Source organism: Caretta caretta, chromosome 6, assembly GCF_965140235.1.
Source record: "Caretta caretta isolate rCarCar2 chromosome 6, rCarCar1.hap1, whole genome shotgun sequence".
Classification (NCBI taxonomy): Eukaryota; Metazoa; Chordata; order Testudines; family Cheloniidae; genus Caretta; species Caretta caretta.
Window position 1 is genome coordinate 83,863,861 of NC_134211.1, and position 25,348 is coordinate 83,889,208.

At 38.1% G+C, this 25,348-nt stretch overlaps 1 protein-coding gene across 5 annotated transcripts in view; it reads left to right on the forward strand.

The window, feature by feature from the left end:
• NPAS3 (neuronal PAS domain protein 3) overlaps positions 1 to 25,348 on the forward strand; it is an 852,890-nt gene that overhangs the window by 735,839 nt on the left and 91,703 nt on the right. The gene's annotated exons all lie outside the window — the stretch shown is intronic.

Here is a 25,348-nt window from a genome sequence, read left to right on the forward strand (position 1 = left end):
TCAAGAGTTGGATGACAAAAATGATGGGCAGCATGGGAATATTTTTGTTTGAGGAAAGATGAAAGAGGCTAAATATACTTAGCATAGAAAGGAGATGAATAAGAAGGGATAATTTAGTAGTATATAGAATAATAAATAGTATTGAGAAGGTACCCTTGGGCTCTCCTGTTTATCCCTTCACATGACAGGAAAATGGGGACACTCAATGAAACTGAAAGGGAACAAATCTAAAACTGATAAAAGGAAATATTCTTTGTAAAACACATCATTAATCTATGGAACTCATTGCCACAAGATATAATTGAGGCCATATGCATAGTAAGATTGAATCTTTATGGGTAATGAGAACATTCAGTTACCTTTGAAAGGATAATATTTGTACAGAGGAAACAGAGTCCCTTATGCTTTGTGTCATAAACTAGCTACTAATTGGATTGTTTTAGGAAGAAACTTCCCCTAAACACAAGTTTTTGCATAATTGTGCACTATGGGTTTCTTGCACCTTCCCCAGCCTAGAGCATATGTTACTGGCGACTGTTAAAGACAGAATACTACACAAGATGGATTACTGCATTTCCTCCAGTAACAACTATTTTATCTTCCTACTCTGATTTTTTTCTCCAGTATATATTTGTTGAGGCCAATGCAAAGTAAATCCCACTCTCAGTTAATGTTTGTGTTCTCCTATGACCATCCAGCATAATACATGAGTATATGGAGGCTGTCAGATCATGATCTATGCTCTTGTCCTTTCTGAAGACCCCTTCAAGACACTACGAAACACCCATATTTATTGTAATAGGTAACATGAACTCTTTTATTTTAGGAATTGAAATGGATTTTTGTCAGCTTCAAACGCAAGAAGGATCCAGGAGATGCTAGTAGATGCATTGTCAGACAATGTGCAATGGGAACAGCAGCAAAAGATGTGGTAGCTGGGTCTATGAGATAGCAGTATAAGGAATACAAGCACAAGTGGGCTATTTGAGGCAGTTTACCCACCCTGTGATTTGAAACCAATCTGCTCCTGTGCAGCATGCCATCAACAAGGAGGTTTGAAGTTCCCAGAAAGGCTGGGAAAATTACAATTCTTTTGCTTATTTTTTGTCTTTTATTTTAATCAAGTGCATGGTTGGCTAATCTAGACATTTGTGTGCAGGGGTGCATGCAGGAATTTAAATTTAACCCCTTTTGGATGGGCACGTTTTGTGCCCCCACCAAAGGAGCTCGCTCTCCCTGCCCCAGCTGGAGCCCCGGGGCTGGAGGAGTTCTGTGCCCCTGATGATTATTTGGAGGGGTATGCCCCTGCTTGCTCCCCCTTATGCACAACTCTGTGTAGGTGCCACAAGTACTCCTTTTCTTTTTGCAAATACAGACTAACACGGCTGTTACTCTGAAACCTGTCATTATGCAAGGCACTGCATTTAGCTGTATGGAGTAGAAATCTATCAACTGCATGGAAAAACTTGTACAGATACAGACAGACATCATCTTCCTTTCCAAATGTTCTTAAATTGGTTAGTCTCTAAGGTGCCATAAGTACTCCTTTTCTTTTTGCAAACTCTGTGTCTATGGCTACAAGTGTCAGGTTTTTTAAATAATAGCTCTCATATGGCACTTTTCATCTGTAGATCTCAAAGCTCTTTTAAAACGAGGTAAGTATCATTATCCTCATTTTACAGATGAGGAAATTGAGGCACAGAGAGGTAAAGTGACAGTAGCCAGTGAAAGGTACCAGATTGCCAGTGCTGGAGAGTGAATTCTTCTAGCCAAAGAACAGATATAGCTCAGTGTAAACTTCACTGGTCTTCCAGTGTGTCTCTGGGGGTCTCCTCAAAAAGTGAGATGGTGTATAGATCAGAAGAGATTCTGTATAAGAAATCCATACAGGCAGCACTTCTCTCCTGCCCTGCAGAATGTGCACAAAGAAACGGATAGGTGTGTGTGGGTGTGTCTTGCTGTAAAAAAGTCAGGATAGGCTTCTTTACATTCAGAATGACTTTTCTGTTTTATTTTATATTGAGATATTCATTATCACTGTTACATAAGCAAACACAACAAAAATTCTATACCTGTGTTCAAGTAAAGTACCCAGGCTATAATTCAGATTTGGGGTGTTCCCTGTGGCTTCACAGTTTATGAAGTCAGCAATACAGTGCTGTTAAATTACAGCTTTATTCTAAGTCAAAGACACTGTTCTAAATGTAAAGGCTGGCAATAGGTAAGTGCTGGCTGAGGAACACTGCAGGTTATGGGGAGGATTGAACCAATAAGGAGCACAGCTAATGACCAGTTTTAAGGACTCTGCTCATATATTCCAGATAACAAGGGGGGAAATTCAGAATAGCTTTGTCATTAAGTCAGCAAGATTATTTGATTCATTCTCTGAAGCAACATAAAATACTTTATTCAGGTAAAGAAGGGCTTTACTTACTGTAAATCTCAGAAGGTTTATGACACCTTAGATACAAACTTCACACTAACTTGTTCATTCCTGGGAAGGTTCACAGTTTGGTTTGTTTTTTTGGGACTAGGGGGGTATTAAGCAATAATCATCTTTGTGAATGGCTGCAGTGTCAGCATTTGTCTTGAAACTCCTGGATATTAGTTTTGACTGCAGTCACCTTTCTGACAAGTGTTATTGCAACTGTGTTTTATATCCCTGTTCAGGATGATTTCTAATGATAATGCTCTGTCTACCTCACTGCTTCACACTAAATTATAGATGCCACTATGACAGGGCAAACTATATCCAAGTGCTAAACTCTACTCCCTTTGTGTGATGTCAGTGCCTTCAATGCTTTGTGCCTGGAATTAAAAATAGGAAGGGAAGATATGCAAAACATTTCTGCTTAAAAATAATGTTCTGTCAGTTATTAAACAAGTGATATTTCATTTAATCAGCTCTGGGGGATTATTTTAAATGAAAAGGCAGGGAGTGATTTTATTAACACATTCCTGCCCTAGAGTCCTACTGTAATAATTCTTTACTTGACTAAATTAAAAAGTTTTACTTCAGTCCATCTATGGCATAGACTTACGGATGGTTGGTTACATTTCATTATTTTTTGTATTTGGGTTGGGTATGAAGTTAGGTATAAGCGGCCTCTGTCCAGGAAGTGTGTCTTGTAGTAAACATTGCATTATGAATACTGAACAAACAAACCTTTTAGTAAAGTATGTTGTGTCGTGTTGTCTTGCTGTCAATTGCCAATTTGAGAACTTCACCATAAGAATCATGCTCATTTGTGCTATGTTTGTGAGTGTCTGTGTGTATGTTGGAAGTAGGAGTTCTGCCAAATAGTAAAGTGTTTCCAGAACAAAAATCATAACCTAAACAAACACAGTAAACCTATGCTTCTTATCAGGGTTAAAGTAATTGCTCTTGTTGTGTTGTCTCTAGTACAAATAATATTCCATAAACCATTTTGACCTGACTATGATTTGTAATGGACTGGGTATTGGAAAATTACTATATACTGAAAATTAGCAATATAATAAAACAGACAAAAATCTGTTCACTTAAACAGACAAATTCACACCCATATATACGAACAGCTATATATAAAAACACACACATACATCTGTCCTTGTCTGTCTGTCTAGATAAGTGAGGTGTCAGTAATGATTCCATAATTAAGGAATCGCACTAGTGGGATAAGTGGGATTTGCACTAAGCAGGACTAAATAAATATAGATATAAATAAATATGTGTGTGGCACGCACACATACACTGCTTTTTTTCTCTTTGGTCTATGTAGCTGAAAGAATATAGCTTTCACTATACTTAAGAATTCATAAGAAATTATTTGGTACTAAACCAAGTACAAAATAATTTTTGCACAACAATGGCATTTTTATTAATTTTACAAGGTAAGATCCCACAATTCTGCCATTGGAGCTTTGTGAGTGGGCTCTTCCCTGGATTCAGTTTCCATAATCAGGGCCTGAATCTGTGCTTTTTCACATTTATATGCTGAAAATTTGAAACTGCTGACCAAATTCTGCTCCTTTTTTTTTTTTCCATGTGTGTAAGACTGGAGTAGCTGCACTGAAATGGTTGATGATAGTCTAAATTTACACCCACAAAACTTAGAGTAGAATTTAGTTCTATAGCTGTAAAAAATAAACTGGAGATTACTCATAAGAGGATTAAAAACATTCTAGTTGATATCACTCCAAATAGAAAACTGTTATAAATAAGAAAAGCAAGTGAAAGATTAGACAACTGAAGGCAAAGACTGAGTAGCTAAATATTGTAAATAGATGGATATGCTGTTTTTATTTTATAAATTCAGTCTTTGTGGATTACTTCATTTGTCTTTTGAAAGAGACTCTCTCATTATCAGAGCTATTTCACTAAAAATTAATTGTTTATTAAGAATTAATTTAAAAGGTTAGCATGGGACTATCTGATCAGGGACTATCAGCCTCACTACTTTGAACTTGCAGGTGCTGCAGTGGCTGTAGTTAAGACGTTATATTGCTGCTTTACTACACTGCAAAGGGTTGTGTCAAGAAAATCTTTAATATAAAAATAAAAAGCAGTTCATGCATAAAGCATGATGCCCTGAAGCATATTAGATCTGTTTATCTCTCTGTTTAAAATGAACGGTAGCTGGTATAGTTTACATAACAAGGCAGGGATCAGTTTGATAAAGCATTTATATCACCTGGGGAACGTACTGGCTCATTTCCTCAACACCTTTCCGCATGACTAGTTCACTGGCAAGTATAATGGCAAACAAAGTTTTAATAGGTCAAGAGCAGAGTAGCTGCTTGTATTAAAGTAACGGGTGTTTCAGTTAGCACTATATGACTAATAACTCATACTTCAAGCCTTGGTTTTTTAAGCTGATTATTGGGTGATAATTAATGATTGAAGGCTTTATTGTGTTAGATTATTTACAGCCCTCCAGGATATATAAAAAAAGAGAAGATAAAAATGGATATTAGTTTGGTGATTGTATTGTTTAGAAATTATTGACGGTGTAGCCAAATAAAAAGCCAGAATGAAATCCTGACTCCATTGAAATCAATGGCAAAACTCTCCTTGTCTTCAGTGGGACCAGACTTTCACTCCAGTATTTAATGTTTGTTTGGCAAATATTAGAGTATGAATCTAGTGAGTTAACATTTGAAAACACTTTTCAAACAAATGAATTTCAACGTAATTAAAAAATTAAAATCCGTCGTTAGATTTTTTTGAGTCATTCTTCCATTTTGTTTAATGTAATTCTGGATGAGTCACACTTATTTTATTTGCTTGTTGTTTCTATATGTGAAGCCAATACTGTAGCTGCTGTTTCTATCATAGCACATCTGCTCTGCTGGAAACTGCAACAAGACAGATAAACACATGAAGAGGAAAAGAAATAGATGAATATCATTTTGCAGTTCTTTCTTTACTGAACAGATTAACAAACTTCTTTGAAGTTCAAAGGCAATTTTTATTAAGGACACCTATAATAAAGTTTTATGTAACTTTCTTGGAATTTTTATTCCAAATACCAAAAATATTTGGTTACTAGAGCGGTGCAAATAACTAATTTTGTGGTGCGCTGGCAGTTTTGAAAAATTCAGATAGATCCAAACAAACCCCAAAATTGCAAAAGAATTTGGCAAATTAAAAAAAAAAAACTCTTTTGGGTTGAACAAATCAACCCCAAACTGATTAAGCAGTGGCCCTCCCAATGGCTAGAGCACTCATCTAGGGTGTGATTGGTGAAGGTTCAAAATGTCCTCGTCTGCCTGATATGGAGAAGGGATTTTAACTTGGGTCTCTCTCATTGCAAGAGAGCACCTGTGCCACTGGGCTATGACATAGTGTGGTGTAGGTTTTCCTCCATTTCTTCTCTTGAAACAGTTCAACTGTGTATAAATATGCATTTGACAGAGACTTGAGCTCGGGTCTCCTAGGTGAGTGCCTTAGGCACTAAGCTATAGAGTCATTCTCACAGTCTTTCCCTGTCCCCATGACTATTCATTGTCACTCACAGTGCCAAGGGTGCTATATTGGAGACCCCTGTTCAAATCCACATCAGGCAGAGGGGGGAACTGAACTCAGGTCTCCCGCACCCCAGGTGAATGTTCCAGGCACTGAGCAAAAATTATGAGAGGCTGCTATCAGGCATCTGAGTCCCAAAAGGATTTTTTTTTTTTTTTGGCCTAAACTACTCAGCGAATTCATGTCAAATTCACAGATAGCTTCAGGTTGACACAAACTGCATTTTTTGGCAAATAAGTTATTTGTCCAAAAAAATTCACCCAGCTCTAGTTGTTACACTGACTTGGTAACCTGAAAACTACAAAATAAGGACAACATTGTGTTCGTGTTCTTTCTATTATCCCATGATAGAAGCAAATTTTGTTTCTACCCTTCATTAAAGAATTATCAAACTTTGCCTTTTCTGAAAGGTCCATACACATTATATCTTCCTGGGAGCCTATTTAATAATTTGTTACACTGTTGTGCATAATTCAGAGTATATGTTCAATATACATTATTTATAAAATATAACAAACAGAAAACAACCATATATCACTTATGGGATCTATATCCAGCATTCCAATGTATATAAATCAGTAATTGAACTAAAGATAAAGAGATTAGATGTGGCAGTTGGGGGAAAAAAGATGCTGAGAAGAAAATCCCGAAAAATAATTTTGCAGGGCTTGTCTTATGTTTTCATCAGGAACTAAGCAAACTAATCTGACAAGTACAGAAATCAAATTATCTGACAAATTCTTCTACCTTACCTTTTTCATATAGGATATGACACCAAAGAAGAACATGTTCTCTGAGAATAGAATTGTAATACAATGCCTTTTGTACAGAAGCACTGACCCCAAAGTCCTTTACAGAAACTTCACCCTATAGAGGTGCTCATCTACCCTATGAGCCTGCACAATGTCCCTTGATTCCTTTCCCCATTCTATACTTCCCTTCTATACCTTCTTTCCTCCCAGATTGCCATGTCACACTCATCCCCTTTACATCTCTTCTTGGTTCCAACATTTCCATATCCATTTCTTCTATGCACTCCTGGGTGAGAAGTATTAAGTATGAGAAAGTTAAAGAACTGAATGTGGAAATACAATGTACTGGGTAAAGTGCATATTCTGTCCTCTTCTGGACAGAATCAGATCTGCTTAGGGGTCTGATATGGCTATTGGAGATTTTTTTTCCCCTCTGTAGTAGAGCTCTGCATTTTGGAGGTGAAGATCCTGGGTTCTCTTCTTTTATGCTGTATGTTTGAAGCTTAAATGACAATTCATGCATCCTCGGATGTTCTCAAAATTGCCACGCAGCTATTGAGGACCTCCTGTGAACCTCATACGCTATAGGACAAAAGTTGCCTAATTGAGGGAAATGTGTAATGTACTGACTACTGTGTGGGCACGTAGGCAACACTAGCCTTTCTCTGATGGAATGTTAGGACTGTTCTGAGACAGCTGTCTTCATATATTTAAGTAGTTAAGTTTCAGAGTAGCAGCCGTGTTAGTCTGTATCCGCAAAAAGAAAAGGAGGACTTGTGGCACCTTAGAGACTAACCAATTTATTTCAGCATAAGCTTTCGTGAGCTACAGCTCACTTCATCAGATGCATTCAGTGGAAAATATAGTGGGGAGAATTTATATACACAGAGAACATGAAACAATGGGTGTTACCATACACACTGTAACGAGAGTGATCAGGTAAGGTGAGCTATTACCAGCAGGAGAGCGGGGGGGAGGGGGGAAAAACCTTTTGTAGTGATAATCAAGGTGGGCCATTTCCAGTAGTTGACAAGAACGTCTGAGGAACAGCGGGGGTGAGGGGGAATAAACATGGGGAAATACCTTACCTGATTACTCTCGTTACAGTGTGTATGGTAACACCCATTGTTTCATGTTCTCTGTGTATATAAATCTCCCCACTGTATTTTCCACTGAATGCATCCGATGAAGTGAGGTGTAACTCACGAAAGCTTATGCTCAAATAAATTTGTTAGTCTTTAAGGTGCCACAAGTCCTCCTTTTCTTTTTAAGTAGTTAAGGTTCCCAGTAGATGATGCATGCAAATGGGAAGCATAGTTGCTGGATTTTGGAGGACAAACAACTTGTTAGACAGTGCAAATGGCTTCCTCTGTTCAGCCCTTTACATCAGATGTTAACAAGATCTGCTCACTGTATGTGACGGCTGCCTTGAAGTAGCTGGCCTACAGCTGAAACAACCTGTGATGCTACTGCACCTGGCAAAAATTCTCTTTTGGATCAGAAAGACTGGCGCTCTACCCCTACTAATAAGACGTTTGTTTGGGTGTAGAATTATTGCAGTTGGTTTCCAGAATTCCTCCTTTGCGTGCTGTTAGGGCAGAGTAACTCTGAACCCACGACAACATAGGCTCTGGCTCTGAAGGACAAAATGGAACTATATGCTTAAAATAAAATTGGTTCACTCACTCGTTTCGTAATATAAAGTATGTAGAAAAAAACTAAATTGAGCTTCTTTCCTTTCCCATGTACTCCTCATACCTTAAAGTCCAACAATTCAATATATTACTCTTACAGCTACTGTGCTGTGATTATTAGTGGTTCTGTCTCCTCTTTGGCTTTTGCTGTTCCATGCTGATGTTGCCTGCATGGCCTAAATTCTCTTTTGCCCAACCCACAGCCCTCTGGCATAAGGGTAGCCTAGCAAAAATGCTGGCACTCAGGTGTGCAGTGGATTACAAACATAAAAAGTAGTGTAATGAAATGTTATTTTAAAGGAGCTTTTGAGATTATCTAATTATTACATTATTACCAAGTAAGGGACAGTACTGGCAAAGATTTTCAAAAATACCTTCTTACCACCTTTAATGGGGGAAGAACTTTGACTGGACAACAGGGGAATGAGGAAAGTCCAGTGGGTGGCCGGGAGTAGGGGCTCCCGAAGTCTGAAACTTGCTCCAGAAATTTGGAACTACTCTGGCAAAATGTGCCATATACCTTTCATAATGTAAGTGGTCAAGGCCTCATTTATGTCTTCTCTTAAAGGTGGTGAGAAATTGCCTTCTACTTAAACAATCGTTAATTCTTCACAGAAATCAGATCCTTAGAACTGAAGAAAAAGAAATAGAAAACTAGTGATTGTTGCTTTTGATATTTTAGCAGCATGATCTGAAAAACATATTAGCACAAAGTTTGGTTTTTCTGTTCAGTTCAGTGCACTGTTTGTACTAAAACTGAATTATTATTAGCATAAAGCTATGAATCCAGACTTGTTTGATGTCTGTGTTCATCTTCATCCCTTTCTTTTATTTTCAGACCTGATCACAATACCTACACTTTACCATTCATTATACAGCTTTGTGACTCACAAGATTCCTAGAACTTCTTCATCTCTAATGTCCACATTGCTGATTCTCTTGCTTTCATGAAAATCAAAACATAAAGCATATTTTATATTGTTAGTTCTCTAGTCCATTTGCTGGATGTCTGGTTTATTCATCTCAGCAGTGCTCCCTCAGCCCCCCCTCACAGCTGTCCTCCACACAGATTCAAATCGCACCTGGGCTGGATTTGGTGAGGGATGGGTACGGGCTGAATTTGGGGAAGGAACAAAAGATCATTCACACTCTCCTCCTGCTGTAGCACAGTTTTTCCTGCTATCCACCCATCTGCGGGGGCAAGGCTTAGGGCCAATGACTGGCTCTTATCCTTAGGATGTTATATTGATGTTCAGTTACTGAATGGAAACTGTTTTTATGTTGGCTAACCATTCCGTTTTCACTTCTGTTTGGGTGAAGCCAGAATAGCGCTCGGGTTCCCACATGTTCCACTATGTTATGTTGTAACTTTGGAATGCATGTAGACTTTGCCAGGCAATAAATTTATTTGGCTGTTTGTACATGGGCAATATATAAATGGGGCTTTATATCTCCCTGAATTGTGGGACTCATTGTGTAGCTGGTACTGAGAAGCTTCCCAGCAGAGGCTTCCTGGAATCTGTCTCAGCTATGGCTCTAACCTTCTCTACTGGGGTGGAACATGGCTTATTTTCCAAGTCACTTGTCCAAGTCTGGATAGCCATTTTGACCTTGAGGTTTGCAAATCATGGCAAAGGGTAGCCTCACGGTTGGGTGAGCAGTTCTAGCTACCTTTGCTGAAGTCAGTGTTCATTCTCCATAACCATTTTTTACATTACTGGTTTTGTTTGGTCGTGGCCGTTGTTCTCAAGTAACTATCTCTGGCTTGTGAGGTGTCTTTTGGGGGATCTCCCAAGCCAAATAGATTGTGAGTTGCATTACTGTATTTTGTATCTGTTTGTAAGATTTTTTTAAAGCGCCATTATACTCATTATGAAAGGTTATAAATAAATTAATTAGCAATGATGATATCAGTTTTTATGAACACATATCTACATGTATAAATATCAGCTGATCCATTTGCATGAATCACTTATCTTCTAATGAGGAAAGTTGATAGTTCATGATTTTGCATCAAAAGTTAATCACTGTCTTGTGGCTGAGATTATGTCCTATAAAATAGACTTTCCTAGAGATCATTTAGTGAGCGAGGATGGATGTGGCATTTCACACATTCACTATATTGTTAACAAAGAAAAATAAATAAGGTATTACTTACATGTTCAGCATTAGCTTTAGAAGGTCTACTGAGATTTTGGTCTCTATTTGTACTAATCTTATGTTGGAGACTGTCATATTACATTAGCAAATTTAATCTTTGTTAATGTGATAGAAAGTTGCTAATACAATGAGACTCATATTATATTAACAACTTTTGCATCATGTTAGCAAAAGCAAAATTTGCTAACCGAATGCAAAAATTATTAATATGATAAGGAAGTCATTATCATCACGCTAAAGTCTGATTCTATTAAGGACTCACTATCATATTCTTTTCTGTCTCATCACTACCAATAGTGCACTGACCTAATCCAGTTGGTAGATTTTTGGTGTATAAAACAGTCACATTCAAGTAGATTTAAAAAAAATATATAGTTACTGTATTAGCGGCATGCATTTTCTTTGTATTGTGAAACACAAATACCACTTACTCTGTCATTCTGAAATGAAGCCAGTTGACGTGAGAACAAATTGTTCCGTAGAAGCCTGAACTACATACTGAGCTGTGTTATGTCTAAGCCAATAAGAGAATACAAGGGAAACTTCTGTTGAGCCGGACTTCTGTTGAAAACAAAACAAAAAAACACACCTTTGGCTCTTAAAAGATGCTGTCCCATTGCTTGAATAATTTGAAACAAGACGGGAAAGTGCTTTAGGATACGTAATAGGTGAACAATTCTGCATTGATTTGTGGTGGACAAGATGATATCATAAATCTTGTTTCTAGTTTTTGAGTCCCCAAAAGACCATGTCATTTTACATACCCTGCTGTAGAAAGCTCATAAGATACACAAGCATTCCTAAACCTTTTAGTGGGGATTAAAAAGTGGAGGAAGGAAGAACTGGCCACAAGGTCCCATAAAATGTGCAGCCACAGCCTCCCTCCTCCAGTCATAAGGACCTAGAAACATCAGGCTAATCACAGCTTTGTTGTTGTTGTTGTTTTGTTTTTTAAATGTCAGGTTCTAGCCCTTTTATTTGCAAACATAGCCTTCAGAATGTTAACTGAGCTAAGCTGTTTTCTAGGATTGAAATCTTGTCATTGGTGATATTTCTGGTGTACCTCACAGCAACCCAGAAGTTGTCTGCTAATCTCCTTCTAGTGATGGATGGAGACCCAGGGTGTCGTCTTGGCTCCATTGAGGGCACTGGGAGTTTTGCTATTGATTTAAGTAAGGCCAGGATTTCACCCGAGATATCCATGCTGATGATACTCGATCTATCAGCTGACTTTTATACCAATGATTATCAGATGCTGATGATGTCCCTACACTTCTTGAAGGGAGCGGACAAGTCTGCTCTCAAGTAGCTTTATTCTTATCTCTTGAGGAGATTCCAGATGGTACATGAGCAATTGCTTTTCTTCCCATAGAGTGGTCTCATTTGTAATATGTTCCTGAGGCTTTTAGAAGCGTCTTCAGTTTACAGATGACACCCAGTTTTATGTTTCTATCTCTGCCAGCTCCAGTGGTGTCTGGTTAAGATATGAGAATGGATGAGAGTGATCTGCCTGAGGCTCAATCCAGATAAAACAAAGATGAAGTTCAGGGGTTGGAGGAAGAAGTGGTAAAATATAGGGCAGATTATAGGTTTGTCCACCTTTGAAGGTTTTTGTCCACATTTTATAACTAAATTCGTAAATTGAGAAACTGGTTAAACTTCAAACAGGGTTTTTAATTTCCTTCTGCCTGGGAGGTTGCAACCTACTCTTTCATATGTTGACATTGTGATTTGTGTCTTTATTCGCCTTAAGACCAGATGGTTGCAACGCACTCTACATACAGCTACATCTGAAATCCATTCTAGAACTGAAGTTGGTGCAGAATGCACCACCTCACTTGTTATCAGGTGTATCTCACTATGAGCATATACCTATGTTGGCTCCCTACGGGTTTCTGGGTGGTGTTTAAGTGATGGCCTTGATCTATAAAGCCTTGAGCTGAAGGTGCTTGAAGCTGTCTTCATATATCGGCTGTGGAGCTGCTGGCACAGTGTTGGCCACAAATCCTCATTGCTTTGGAATTTACTCCCCACCCTTAGTCCAAAACAGCTTGCATTCATTTAACTTTAGGGCACATCATGAGGCTCCTGTTTTCATGGGGTCTTTTTGAGGCTAGTTGAGGTATTTCATTTGGTTCTAAGGACTAGGTGGTCATTGGAGTATATGATGGAGTCTGTTGCAGTTTTTCTCTTCTGAAGAAAATACAGTACAGCACTCTAAATTGAAAGCCAACAATTAAACAAAACAGGAGGTTTGTAAGTCACATGTTCCTTCTGGACAGACTCCACTGTTTTCTGTAACCTTGTGGCAAAGTTGGTGGTGCCCCCAATACTCCCCCTCCTGGCTGGAAGTGGTGTGGCACCTTTTGCCTCAGTTTCCCCACCTTTTGCCTACTTTGGCCTATTCTCCCCTTTCTCCCTCTCAACCTCTGGCCTGACACTTCACAGCATCCAGGCCCTTCTGGGGCTGCAGAATTCTTTACCAAAGTCCAACAAAAAGCGTATAATAAAGCAAACCTCCAACCTGACTGGGCTCAGCAGGCAGTCCTCAGTGAAAGCGTGCCTCTGTTACTACTGCTTCTCCTCCTCCTCCTCCTCCTCCCTGGTTTGATCAATCCCCCGATCCAGTGGCTGACACACTCCTGCCCTTACTCAGGCTTCAGCCCACCAGAGCTCCTTTCTCACTCAGGTTTCCAGCTCACCTCTGAAGAAGTCTGTCTGATCTTTTTTCCCCTTTCTCCCTCTTAGGCTTTTTTTGGGGGTGTATAGCCCAGAGAGAGGGCACTTCCTGCCTTCTCGCCTGTGGGTCTCCTCCCCAAGTGGGTTTTCCCAGCTCTTCATGGACATAAACACCCTGCTCTCCCCCCAGCTGGTCTTTATTTCTAATTAGTTCTGGCTCCTCTTGCAGGTGCATCTAGGCTGGTTAATTGGCGTCTTGGGCCTATATTGCCCTTTTGTAACCTGTGTGAGGTAAACACTCCATTACAAACCCATATAGACAACCTAGAAACCACAATGATGGGGACTTACAACATGGCAATAGATGAATAGATAAATGGCAGGGGGACTCTCCTACCCTGAGATGTTGGCTGGGAGGGGAACATAAGAATTCATGTATCAGATCAGACAGTGGCCCATCTAATACAGTGTCCCGTCTCCAAGAGTGACTTGCATCAGATGCTTCAAAGGAGGAAGTAAAATCCCCATAATGGATAATTGTACAATAACATTCCTTACCTCTGGCAGTCAGTTCCTAACTCATGTCTTGAAACATGTCCATTTTTATCCTAGATATTGAACTGTGGGTATTTTTATAATCCTCAGACATGCCTAGTCTGCCCCACTCCCTGAATCCCCGACTGAGTTTTTTTCTCAGTAATATTTTACAGTAGTGAGCTGCACAGGTTAATTACATGTTGTGTAAAAAAATTTCTTTTTATCATTTTCCTTTATCATGTTCAGCTTTAAGTGTGATTTCTTTCAATTTCATTGGGTGTCCTCTTGTTCTTATATTATGAGACTTACCTTTTGTATACCGTTCATTATTTTATATGCCTCTATCATATCACCTATAATTTATCTCCTTTTAAACTAAACATTCCTAATCTTTTTAATCTTGCTCCTAGAGTAGCCTTTCCAGGTCTCTCATCATTTTCTATGTCCTTCTCTGGACCTTTACTATTTCTGCTATTTTCTTTTTTAATAAAGGAAGACTAGAAATGAACACAATATTCAAGGTGATGCATGTACAATGAATTTAGGTAATTGCTTTATAATATATTAATTATTACTCTTTATCCTGTTCTTAACACATCATAACATCTGGTTAGCTCTTTTGGCCAGCATTACACATCAAGCAGATGTTTTCATTGAATAGTCCACAAGTCTTTCTACTGCCTGCCTACAGTTATAAAACCCATCACTGTGAGAGAGCAGTTTAAATAGTTCCTTTCAAAGTGCATGATCTTGCACTTGGCTATACTCAGTTTCATTTGCCATTGTATTGTTCAATTGTCTTGCCTTTACAGGTCTCTCTCAAGTTCCTCATAATCCTCTTTCCTTAACTAACCTAAATAATTTTGTTAGCGGCAAATTTTTCTATCTCACCACTCACTGTTTTATTAATAAAATGTTGTACAACATTGCACAAACTGGGAATGGGCGACAGGAGATGGATCACTTGATGATTACCTGTTCTGTTTATTCCCTTTGAAGTACCTGGCATTGGCCACTGTCAGAAGACAGGATACTGGGCTAGATGGACCTTTGGTGTGACCCAGTACTACCATTCTTATGTTCTTATGCACATTTGTCTTAATAAAGTTCTTCTTTCAATGTTGAAAGTGAGCATTTTTCTTACTCTGTGTTTCTGCCTCTGAACCAGTTTCTAATTCATGACAGGACATCATGTCTCACTCAGAGACTGCTTAGTGGCTTTAATAGCCTTTTCCATCTCCTTGGCTCTTTGGTTCTCTCCACCCCTCCTCACTGATCTTCTTTCTTCTCCATGCATCTGAAGAAGTGGGTTTTTTACGCACGAAAGCTTATGCCCAAATAAATCTATTAGTCTTTAAGGTGCCACTGGACTCCTCATTGTTTTTGTGGATACAGACTAACACGGCTACTTCTTCAAAATGAAATGTTTACACATTTCTGAAGCGAGTTTTTTCAGAACTTTTCATTCCATGAAAAATATGAAGATTTTGACTTTATTAGACATAATTCAGGCTGAAAACAAACTCAAAATATCTGAATTTCCTGTGGGACAGAAATTCCAAGTTTTGATCTACTCTATTAGGATCAGACTGAGCAGTACGCTTACCATGCTGACAGGGGGTATGATCAGTGGAAAGTACCAGTACACTACCACCAACCTATTTTTTTCAACCCTGCAACTCAGTCTGCTTCCTAACAAAGGAGAGACAAGCACCACTATGGCATAAATGTGGGAGGAAGAAAAAAACATTCCAGGTGTTTATGTTGGTATTTGTATTAAAGAAGCTCCTCCAGGTTCCAAGCAGGATTGGGCTCCAGTGTGCGAACACATTATAAGAACCAGTTTCTGTCCCAAAGAGCTTACAATCCAAACTAAGGTAATATGCAACAAGTAGATGTAAGAAATCAGTGGAGGGTGAGTGAGGATGAGGAAAATGATAGGAATATATGGTTTACACACAGTCTAGCTATATGCATGATTAGATGGTCCAGTCTCATTTAAAACATGTATTTTTATTTATCAGAAATAGTGTGGATATCAATAATTTCTAGTGGCCATCTGTCATATGAACATACCTTTGCCTAATAAAGTATGTGATTTCATTTTCTCTAATAAACTTCCAGCAGTGAACATGCATTACCCCAACTTGGTAAAATTGAATATGTGATCTAACTGCACACAGAGGGGAAAAGAAACTCACTGAATTGCCAAATTTAGGTATGAGGATGTCCTTGGACAGATGAAATCTAAGAGTCATAAGCCCTTAACTAACAATGCCCTAGTGAATCTAGTCCTGGGGTTAAAAAAAAAAGAAAATGTAGAAGGACAAAAAAGAAACCTTTACCTCACTTTTCTGGCCTAGTATTATGTGTGTCTGAGTAAGACTGTAATTTCCTGCATCAGGGAAATTGTCTGTTTGTGAAGCAACATGTGTGCTATGTAAACTATAATAATAATGGAACTATTCAAAATGTTTCAGTTTGACAGTTGGATTGTTTTGCAGAAAAACTCTGGCAAAAGAAACAAAAGCCAAGAGGGAAGAAGAAATGTAATCCATTTGCTCTGGATATCAGGGAGGACTGGTAAAGAAATTGTGCAAATTATGGAAACATTTGCTACTTGTGTTTTTAGGCTTCAGTGGAGAAGATGTCAATGTCAAAGATGAACAATTATGAGACCTATGTACAAAAAACCCCAAAGGTCTAGGCCCACTGCAAATTTATGGTGTGATTCTTTCCAAGTCTCTCCTTTTAGTGTAAGCCTGTAATTTTAATTATATCTTGGCATCCGTATAAAGCAAATATCCTAGTTAAGGTTCTATTTATCACCTGTTGGAAGCAATACTTGCAAATATGCTTTTAAAAATTCAGATTGAAATCCGCTGCAATGGTACTTTTCAAGGACAGAAAGGTGAGCTGGCACACGGAGGTAGAATAGATGCTCATTAGGGAAGGTTTGTTATACAGCAACGTATAATTAAGGTAATGGTCACAGCTTGTATGACAGAAAACACTCTGGCAGTTGTTTGATTGCTTTGTGGGTCAGGAGATCAGTTCTTTCTACAAGATGTATCCACATTAGTGTGTTAGTGAACAGGTTAGAAAGTAAATTACAGCTGCCTTTCTTAGGCACATTACTGTCGAGCTTCATTGTTTTGGGTTCTTGTTGGTTTTTTGTTGGTTTTTTTTAGTGTACATCAGCAGTAATGTGGCTTCTGAAGACTTCATGTGACAGGTTAGGCATTTTATCCTTTGAGTAAACAGTAATCATAGTGTGAAGAAAGTGGGACATTGGAGAATTTTTCCCATTCTTTAAGAATTCCACTCTTCCTTTTTAGTTTGCTCCAAGGGCTCTTTGGGGATACATATATTAAGCCCTTTAAATAGTTCATAATAAATCTTTATCTCAGGCTGATTCTGACAGTTTTTTAAGGAGTCTTTTAAGAGAGAATCCTCAATCATTTGCTAATCCATGGGGTGATCTTCAGATTCAGAGGGGGAGAAAAACAGTGCAAGCTCCTGTGTGGTGAAAAATACAATATTGGGAAAACTATAAATATGACAAACCCCACAAATATTGTATTATAAACGTTTCACAAAACATAATGTGTTCTGACTGTATCCAAATAATTTCTCCCTCAGTCACTCTGTTTGCAAGCAAAGAGGTGAGAAAAATGGATTGGCAAAAAGTGGGGAAAGAGATTTATTGTTGATCATCCTTTACATATTATCTTGTGTTAGCTCAGTTTTTCCGGAAGCTTGAATTGAAGAGGAATTGTGGGGAAAAGAGGTCACTAATTCCCCTTGTTAGAGAGAAGCAAATATGGAGCAGATTTTCTCCGGTAAAGTATTTACTATGCAATCCATGTGATAAAATCTGCCAAAATACCTGCACTGTAGGCTAATTTTTTAAAAGGCCTCTGTTTCCTGTGGAATGTGACAGATTCTGATTGTGCCTGTCAAAAATCTTTTAAACTTATAGTGAAAAAAAAAAAAAAAAGGCCAGCTCATTTGACATATTTTTTTACCAAATAATTTCGGTGGGTGGTTTTTCAAGAATAATGTATGGATGTTAGCTTTAGATATTTGTTTCCTGAATCATTAAGTCTGACATTTTAAAAGGAGCCTGAGGGACTTAGGCTCCCAGCTCTTCTTGAATTTCAGTGGGATTTGGGTGCCTCGCTCCCTTTGAAACACCTTTGAAAATCCCTGTCTAAATAAATAAAGCTATAAATGATCATGTGTGTGCATGAGTGTCTGTATAATAAATGAGGAGTAATAATTTGTGCAATGCTTCTTGAGGGGATAGAAAAGTTACAGAGATTCTGAAATAATGCTTGAAGCTGAAAACTGAGGGTATTATTTCACACTCCAAGAAACTTTTCTATCCCCAAGATATTTTGACACAATAACCTGGTTTGAAAAAAATACACCTAGTCTATTTGTTTTTTGAAATTTTTTACATTATTCTGTTTTCTTTAAAAATAACAGTCAGTGATAGCCACGTTGCTTTCTTGACAGGATAGTTATAGTTTCCCTGAGCATATGAAGTGATCTGTTTCCTGGCTTTATGGAATTATTGCATGACTTTCCCCAAAAAATGGAGTAAAATTGGTTTAGGTCATGACTGTGTAGTTTGCCATCATGTCCATGATGCTTAGCCCTAAACTAACATTTAGGGAAATGCTGTGTGGAAACTGTACGTAACATAAGAATTTATTTTGTTAATTTATGAAGTAGAGAACCAGGATAGAGTCTGCCTAGGTCCATCAGCAAGACTAAAGAATCTTCTTTGTATTGTGTGATAGTTTATTATTTAACAGTCTGTGATCATGTAACTAGAGAATATATCATGACGTATACACATATGGGGGGCAGAGTAAAGGGCACATGCAATAATGATTGTGGTGTTTTTCTGACCTCTGAGCACTTAACCACAGAACACCCATGTTCTCCTAGCATGTATTTTATATACTTAGGTTTTTTGTCAAGGAAAAAAGAAAAGACATAAGAAGGTTCTTCATTCTCCAGGCCTTCAAAACTCTGGTGATACCATATGTAAATTCCATAATCTTTAACTTTTTGACCCAGAGACCAATGGAATGCCTTATTCCATTAATCTTAGTAGCTCCCCAGTAAGGAGAATGTCTCTTGTGCATCTCTGAAGGTCCACAGGAAAAAGACCCTATCTGAACCAAAGAAGCCTCATAGCTGAGGAAAGCAATTCCTGAGGTATATCAGAACACGGCTTCCTCTTCGCTTTTCAAAATTAGCAGCAGCCTTCCTTACCCTGTGTATCCTCACTACTCTTTCCACAATGCAGCTAAGTCAGCAACACATACATTCATAGTGCTCCTGTACTTAACTGTGTACAATTATAAGCTTGTCACTAAAACTAGGAATAAAAATGTGCTTGTCTTCAATTAGTAAAATTTCCATGACAAAATTAATCTTTTTATCCCCCAACTGTGATTGTAGAATTGTTCAAAAATGTTGTAAAAATGTGTTTTATAATAGAGTATCTTTCCTACATTCAGTTCATACTTCAAAGTGGCTGAAACATTTTTGTTCATACTTGACACACAAAATTTCACCTTTGGGTAGAAAGATGCCTGGAAAATCTCTCCCTGAAAGGTGGTAGTTTTAGAAGATTCTCATAGATGAAAACTAGAGGCTATAAAGGAAACATGGTTGCAATTTTAACTATAGAAGTTACTATAATAAAATATGCACCCACATATCTGTAGTGATTGGTATTAAAAAGTCAACAGATGCTACAATCTTTTTCATAACCTAAATATATGGGGAAAATGTGGTATCACAGATTCCCCTCTGTGTTAATTGGGGTAAATGTTGATCCTTCAGAGGTAACCGCTGTGTGTGTGTGTGTGTGTATGGTTTAACATACAATATATGTCAGTAACTATATGTATGATATATAGCCTTTATATATGCAGTACAGTTACACAATTTGTGTCAAAGTGATTTTATAACCAGATACTATACACACAGATCTGGCAATCCAGTAGATACTAGCAACCAGTTTCTGCCCCTTGGTTAGACTGCATGGTAGATTCATGTATATAAAATAGTGTATTAAAGTAAACTTACAAAAGCAAAGAGCAATCATTGCAAATGTAATTTTTTCTTCCTCTTTGGGATTCTAATTTTAAAAGTATTAAAGAAGACAGCTGCTCATGCTGTGATATGCGCTAAACAGCCTGAAGGATGGAAAAAAATATATTTGTAGCTCATAATAACTATTGACCTTTCTGATATACAATGTTCTCTGTGTTAGCTATTCTGTTCTATCAACAGTGAAGATTGAACATGGCTTTTTAATAGAAAACATGGGGTTTCAAGCTGCCTTCACAAAGGTGTTTATGTATTGTTATTTTGTACTGTAGTACAAAGACTAAGTCCTGATGCCCTTTGTCTGACATCATGTTTGTCGTAAAAAAAGCCCCACCGTTACTGACTGTTTTATATGAGGAATTGGCTCGTAACCGTTTTATAGCTGTGATAAAAGCATTGCTCCACTCGATCCAGAATGCAGGTATTGGAAACAAAATCCAAAAAGTATCCCAGGAGCACAAAATGTTTTTTCTCAAGAAATAGATTCCCTCAAGTGGCTACATTTATAGGGGGTTTCCAGTAAGATTTAAAATGTTCACTTTCTGTATTCATACTGTTTGTTCTTTGGAGTGCACAGTCTACTGCATAATAGCTTGTGTTGGATGTCATGTACTCTCAAAGGCTATCTTTATGATACCCTATTTTTTCCCTTGAACTTTCCTACTGTTTAGTAGATGTGTGCAGAAACACCCACTGGTAGCAGCTTGACTTTGACACTGCGTCTATTTCCCCAGAATAGTATCATCCAAACACTGGTTGTGAGCAGCATGAGGTAGCTTGAATGCTCTTCTCTCTCTCAGGGGAGAACCTCACCAAGAAGCAACCCCTACTTGGCATATGAAAAGCTGGAAAGCAACCTCTTTTATTGTGATTTTTCAACCCAAACAAGCTGGCAGTGTTAGGCGACATCATAAGGCTTTTTTATGCCATGTGCTAGAAAGGAGCTTTAGTGGGCCATTATTGGCAGCACTGAACCACAGTTATTTTCACAGCTATGCTCTGGAGTGTCAGTTTATGATTCACAAGTTACTAAGCAAGATCTGAAAACTTGCAAGATAGGGGGAAAAAGCAGTTGATCCTGTTGGGACAAGAAAAAAGTCAGTATTTTATATATCAGTGTATTTTTATATCAGTGTATTCTATAGCACCCACTTTTTAATGACGGTATTGCAGTACATTACAAAGTGTTCAAAATTTACATGCAAATTTCCAAACCCAAGGGAGGGCCATATGATCATTTAAGCCTTTCAAACCCAGGAAACATAAATGTAGTTGTATCTCAACATCATATTTTTCAAAATCTGCATAAGGCCTAAATCTGTACTCCTTATGCAAATACAAGACTCCCAGTGAGTTCAGTGGTCATGTTGCCTTCATAAAGAGTCCCTCAGTGGTTAGACTCCATACATTTTCTCCTTTTCCAGTGTCTGTTCTCCCTACCCATTCCATAATGCAAACACAAATGTTACTTTTTATCCAGTTTAGTCCCCCAGTTCAGTGTCATTTTAGTCACTGGAATGTCTTTTTTTTTATTTTAAACTTGATTTGAATGTATGTTATTTAACAGAAGTAATACACTAACAAGTCAGGCTACTGTAAGTTAGGGCTGAGTTTTTGCGACCTTTATTGAATCTTGAAAATTTACAAGCATTGCTGATAGGTCAGATTAGATTATGCATCCCTTGACTTAAAATAAATGAATTTTCAGAAGGGAATTTGAGGTTCATGCCCAGTATCATTTGTGTACCTTTCATTCAGTGGGCCATAACAGCTCTTCTTCAGCTGTTCCGGTCTATTTGATTAATATGGGTACATTTGCAAATGTTTAGATAATGGATTGAAGCCCAGCAGACTGTAACACTTCCAACACTTTAAGAGTTAAAATTTCCTTCAGTGACTAGTTCCATGAATGGCAAAACTTTATTATGTTGTTTTCAAACAGGCAAAAAAGATATATGCATTTCACAGACCAATGACCTGCCAAATTTAGTTTGTAAAATATATCTTTTAAAGTTACAGGAGTAAAGCAAATCTTATTTAAAACTCCATCCTGCCAACTAACTAGCCTGATATTTCACTAAACATGTAAAACATTTTGTGGGATGAGAACTTACATGGGAAGTAAGTAACACAAGATGGGAATTTGTATCCTAATATGATACATTGCTAGACTGTAAGAATAATATTAGTAATAATGTAATTTGTTACGGGCATTAAGTCTAGCAGTGCTTCTTAGTGCTAATTTGATAAAAACAAAATGAACACCAACTGCAGTTCAGGTCATTTTGTTTCTCCAGGAATAGTGAAGCACTAAACAATATCTTAATATAATGACTTAGAAATTCTAGTAATGGTGTCTGCACTTTGGTTTTTCTTCTGCGCCTTCACTGCCGCTACATGCACATACTATTGATTTAGAAAATAAATGGAGGAAAGCCTAATTATAGTTAACATTATGGGGCAAATTTTCAAGACATGGCCTCTGTGTGTGTGCAATCTTTTGTACACTGACTAAATTTGCATATACTAGCCCTATCTGGTCATGCAACTGAGCAAACAATAGCATACAAATGTAGTTTACACATTGAAATTTTATTATTTGTCCACACATAGTCACCTGTAAAAACAAAATTACATTTGCAAGTAATTGTAGGAGTGATATTTCCTGTCCATAAATAAAGCCTGGATTAAACTTTTGAAAATTTGGCCTTGGTTATAGCTGTGTCCATTGCTGTGGTTATTACTGAGCCTGGTGTCAGTACTTTAAGAATGAACTGTGTACATTTTTAAAGGTTGGCACCTGATCCATAAATGGACTCTGGGTTGAAACTTGGCATATACAATCTAAGCATAATCCACCCACAGAAGTTTGAGTGGTAAAGATGGTCATCAAGGGCCTGATCTAGCTCTCAGTATAGTTTTTCTGTTGACTTCTGGATCATTTAAAATCCATCCCTGACATTATGAAGTTGTTAAATGTCTCTAGTACTGGGGATTTCACCACTTCTGTGGAGGAGTATTTCAATGTGTAATACATTAGGAAATTTTACGTGAGATTCAGCCCATATTTGCTTTCTCTTAATTTCATTTAATTGCTCATGGTTGTACAATCTGTTGTATGTCTCTAAACCTCACCCTCCTTGGAGCTTACATGCTCCAGCTTCTTGTACATGGTTGTCATGTCCACAGATATCATTGTTTAGCCAAGCTACTGCACATGTATTTTGGTCTTTTAATCTTAATTCAGAGCCTCCAACCTCCTTTTAAAAAGGGCTAGAACCCTTTCTGTGGTAGAGAAGCTTCACTATGCACATTGATGCCTTGATAACAAATACTTGGGCTACCAATTTCTAAATGTGCGTGCTCCGTAGCAGAATATAGTGTGGTCCAGAGTGCAGAGCCTCAGAGGAAAGCCATGTGATTACACATTCAAATATTTCTGTTTGTAAGTGATTTAAGAAGGTGCATGGGGAAGGACCAAAGGACCTATCCAAGGTACAGGGAGGGGATGCAAGATTAAGGGCTATTATTTTATACTGTATGTGTGATGTTCTATGCATAGCAAACCCACACATTTGTTTAGAGCATCTCATTATGTGGGTTATAATAATCCTGCAATGTTACAAGTTATTTAATGAAACTAAAAATGTCTGTTTTGATTTTGATGAGGCTCAGAATTTGTGGAGGTCTGAAACCTCCTAAAACAAATTTAGTTGAGGGTCAGTCTTTTGAAGGTATTGATGAGTGTGATCTTTCCAAAAATGCTCAATTTACCTGATATTCAAGTAGAACAAAACCTCTGGTACTGAATCTATTAGTCTTGAAAAAATGTTCCTGGTGTGTGGAAAATTGACATCATTGCAATTATACAATATATCTCATGTGCAACACCATGACTGAATTTCTTTGTTGGCCAGATAAGGTATAATCTTTTTATTATTTTTCCAAACATTCTTGTATTTCTAGTCATATGGAACAGACTATTCTGTATTTGGCCCTGATCCAACAAAACTTTTAAGCATGAGCCTAATTTTAAGCACAAGTCGTTCCATTGAAATAACTTGCATGTTTGAAGTGTGGCATGTGTCTAAGTTGTTTGTTGGTTCCATAGTCTTCAAAATTAATTTTAAAAAAAGCATTAGGACTCTCTTTTTTTATATCCCTTTGCCTGTAAAATCAGGCTGCTTTAATGCCACAAGTCCAACTAAAGAGGCCCCAGAGAGAGAAATTATAACAGCACATTTTAGAAACCTCTAATAATGACCCAGAACAGCTTTTCTATATATAATATCACTGGAATTTTAAGGGCCTTCTCAGGCTAGAAACAAGTGCTGTTTATCTACTTAGAAAGTTGGCACTCTCCCTTTTCCAGTTGTATGAAAATCATGGTTTTGGACCTAGTGGGTTATAGCAAAAATATTTTTCTACATTTGATTCCATTTAGTCCTTCATAGTAATATTGCTAGGGGAGGTGAGCTGGATTCTATTCTGGCTCCTGCAACATCAACAAAATGGTTCATCTGGGACTTGATCTTGCAAACTGCTGACAACTCTGGTCTGATCCAGTAAAGAACCTAACCATGTACTTAACTCTGAGCACATCAGGAGTCCCCTAGATTTCAGAAGGACTTACTAGGGGTGATAGACCAGAAAGAAGTCAGCTTGACTTGCTGCTTCCAGGTTGAGTTTGCAGGGCTGGCAGTTATAAAATGCCACCCACTTGCCTCAGTGGGTGGAAAACTTGATGGGACAAGATAGTGATTGGGACAGTCTCAGTAGAAAGGATTGGGGGAGCACACACAGGAGTGGCTCCTCTTTCTCCAGAGACTTTATCCACCCACCCATCCAGCCAGGTAGGGGAGGAGGGGAACTGATTAGCCCTTCACACTCCCTTTTCAATAATTCAAACCTTAGCCCAGGTACTTGGGAGCTTCTTCTTGCTTCATTTCAGCAGTGCACCTCCCCTCCTTAAGACTGTAGTATTGGAGCTGTGTTTTACAGATCGTATGGGTCTGATTGATTGCCTGTTTTGGGGACCGGAAAGGAATTTGTTTTGAAGCAAAATTGGCTGAGGTCTGGGGGGGGGGGGGGGGCTTGCCTTCCTCGCAGCATCTTAGAGGCACAGATAGATTAAATAGGAGGAGGATTTAGTAATTAGTGGTAGTACCTTGCAGTGATGTTAGGTCCACAGTTTGTGGCAGGTTTCCAGTGTGGTTAAAAGGCTAAAAAGATGAGAAATAAAAGACCTGGGCTTTTGCTGATGGACCTTGTACCTATGGTATGGGGGAAGACCTTGTGGCCTTCGGGGGCTAAGGTACTCCTCTTTTAGTACCCTCTGTCCCTCTCACCAAGGGGCTGTGGGGTGGAGGTGTAAAAAGATTCAG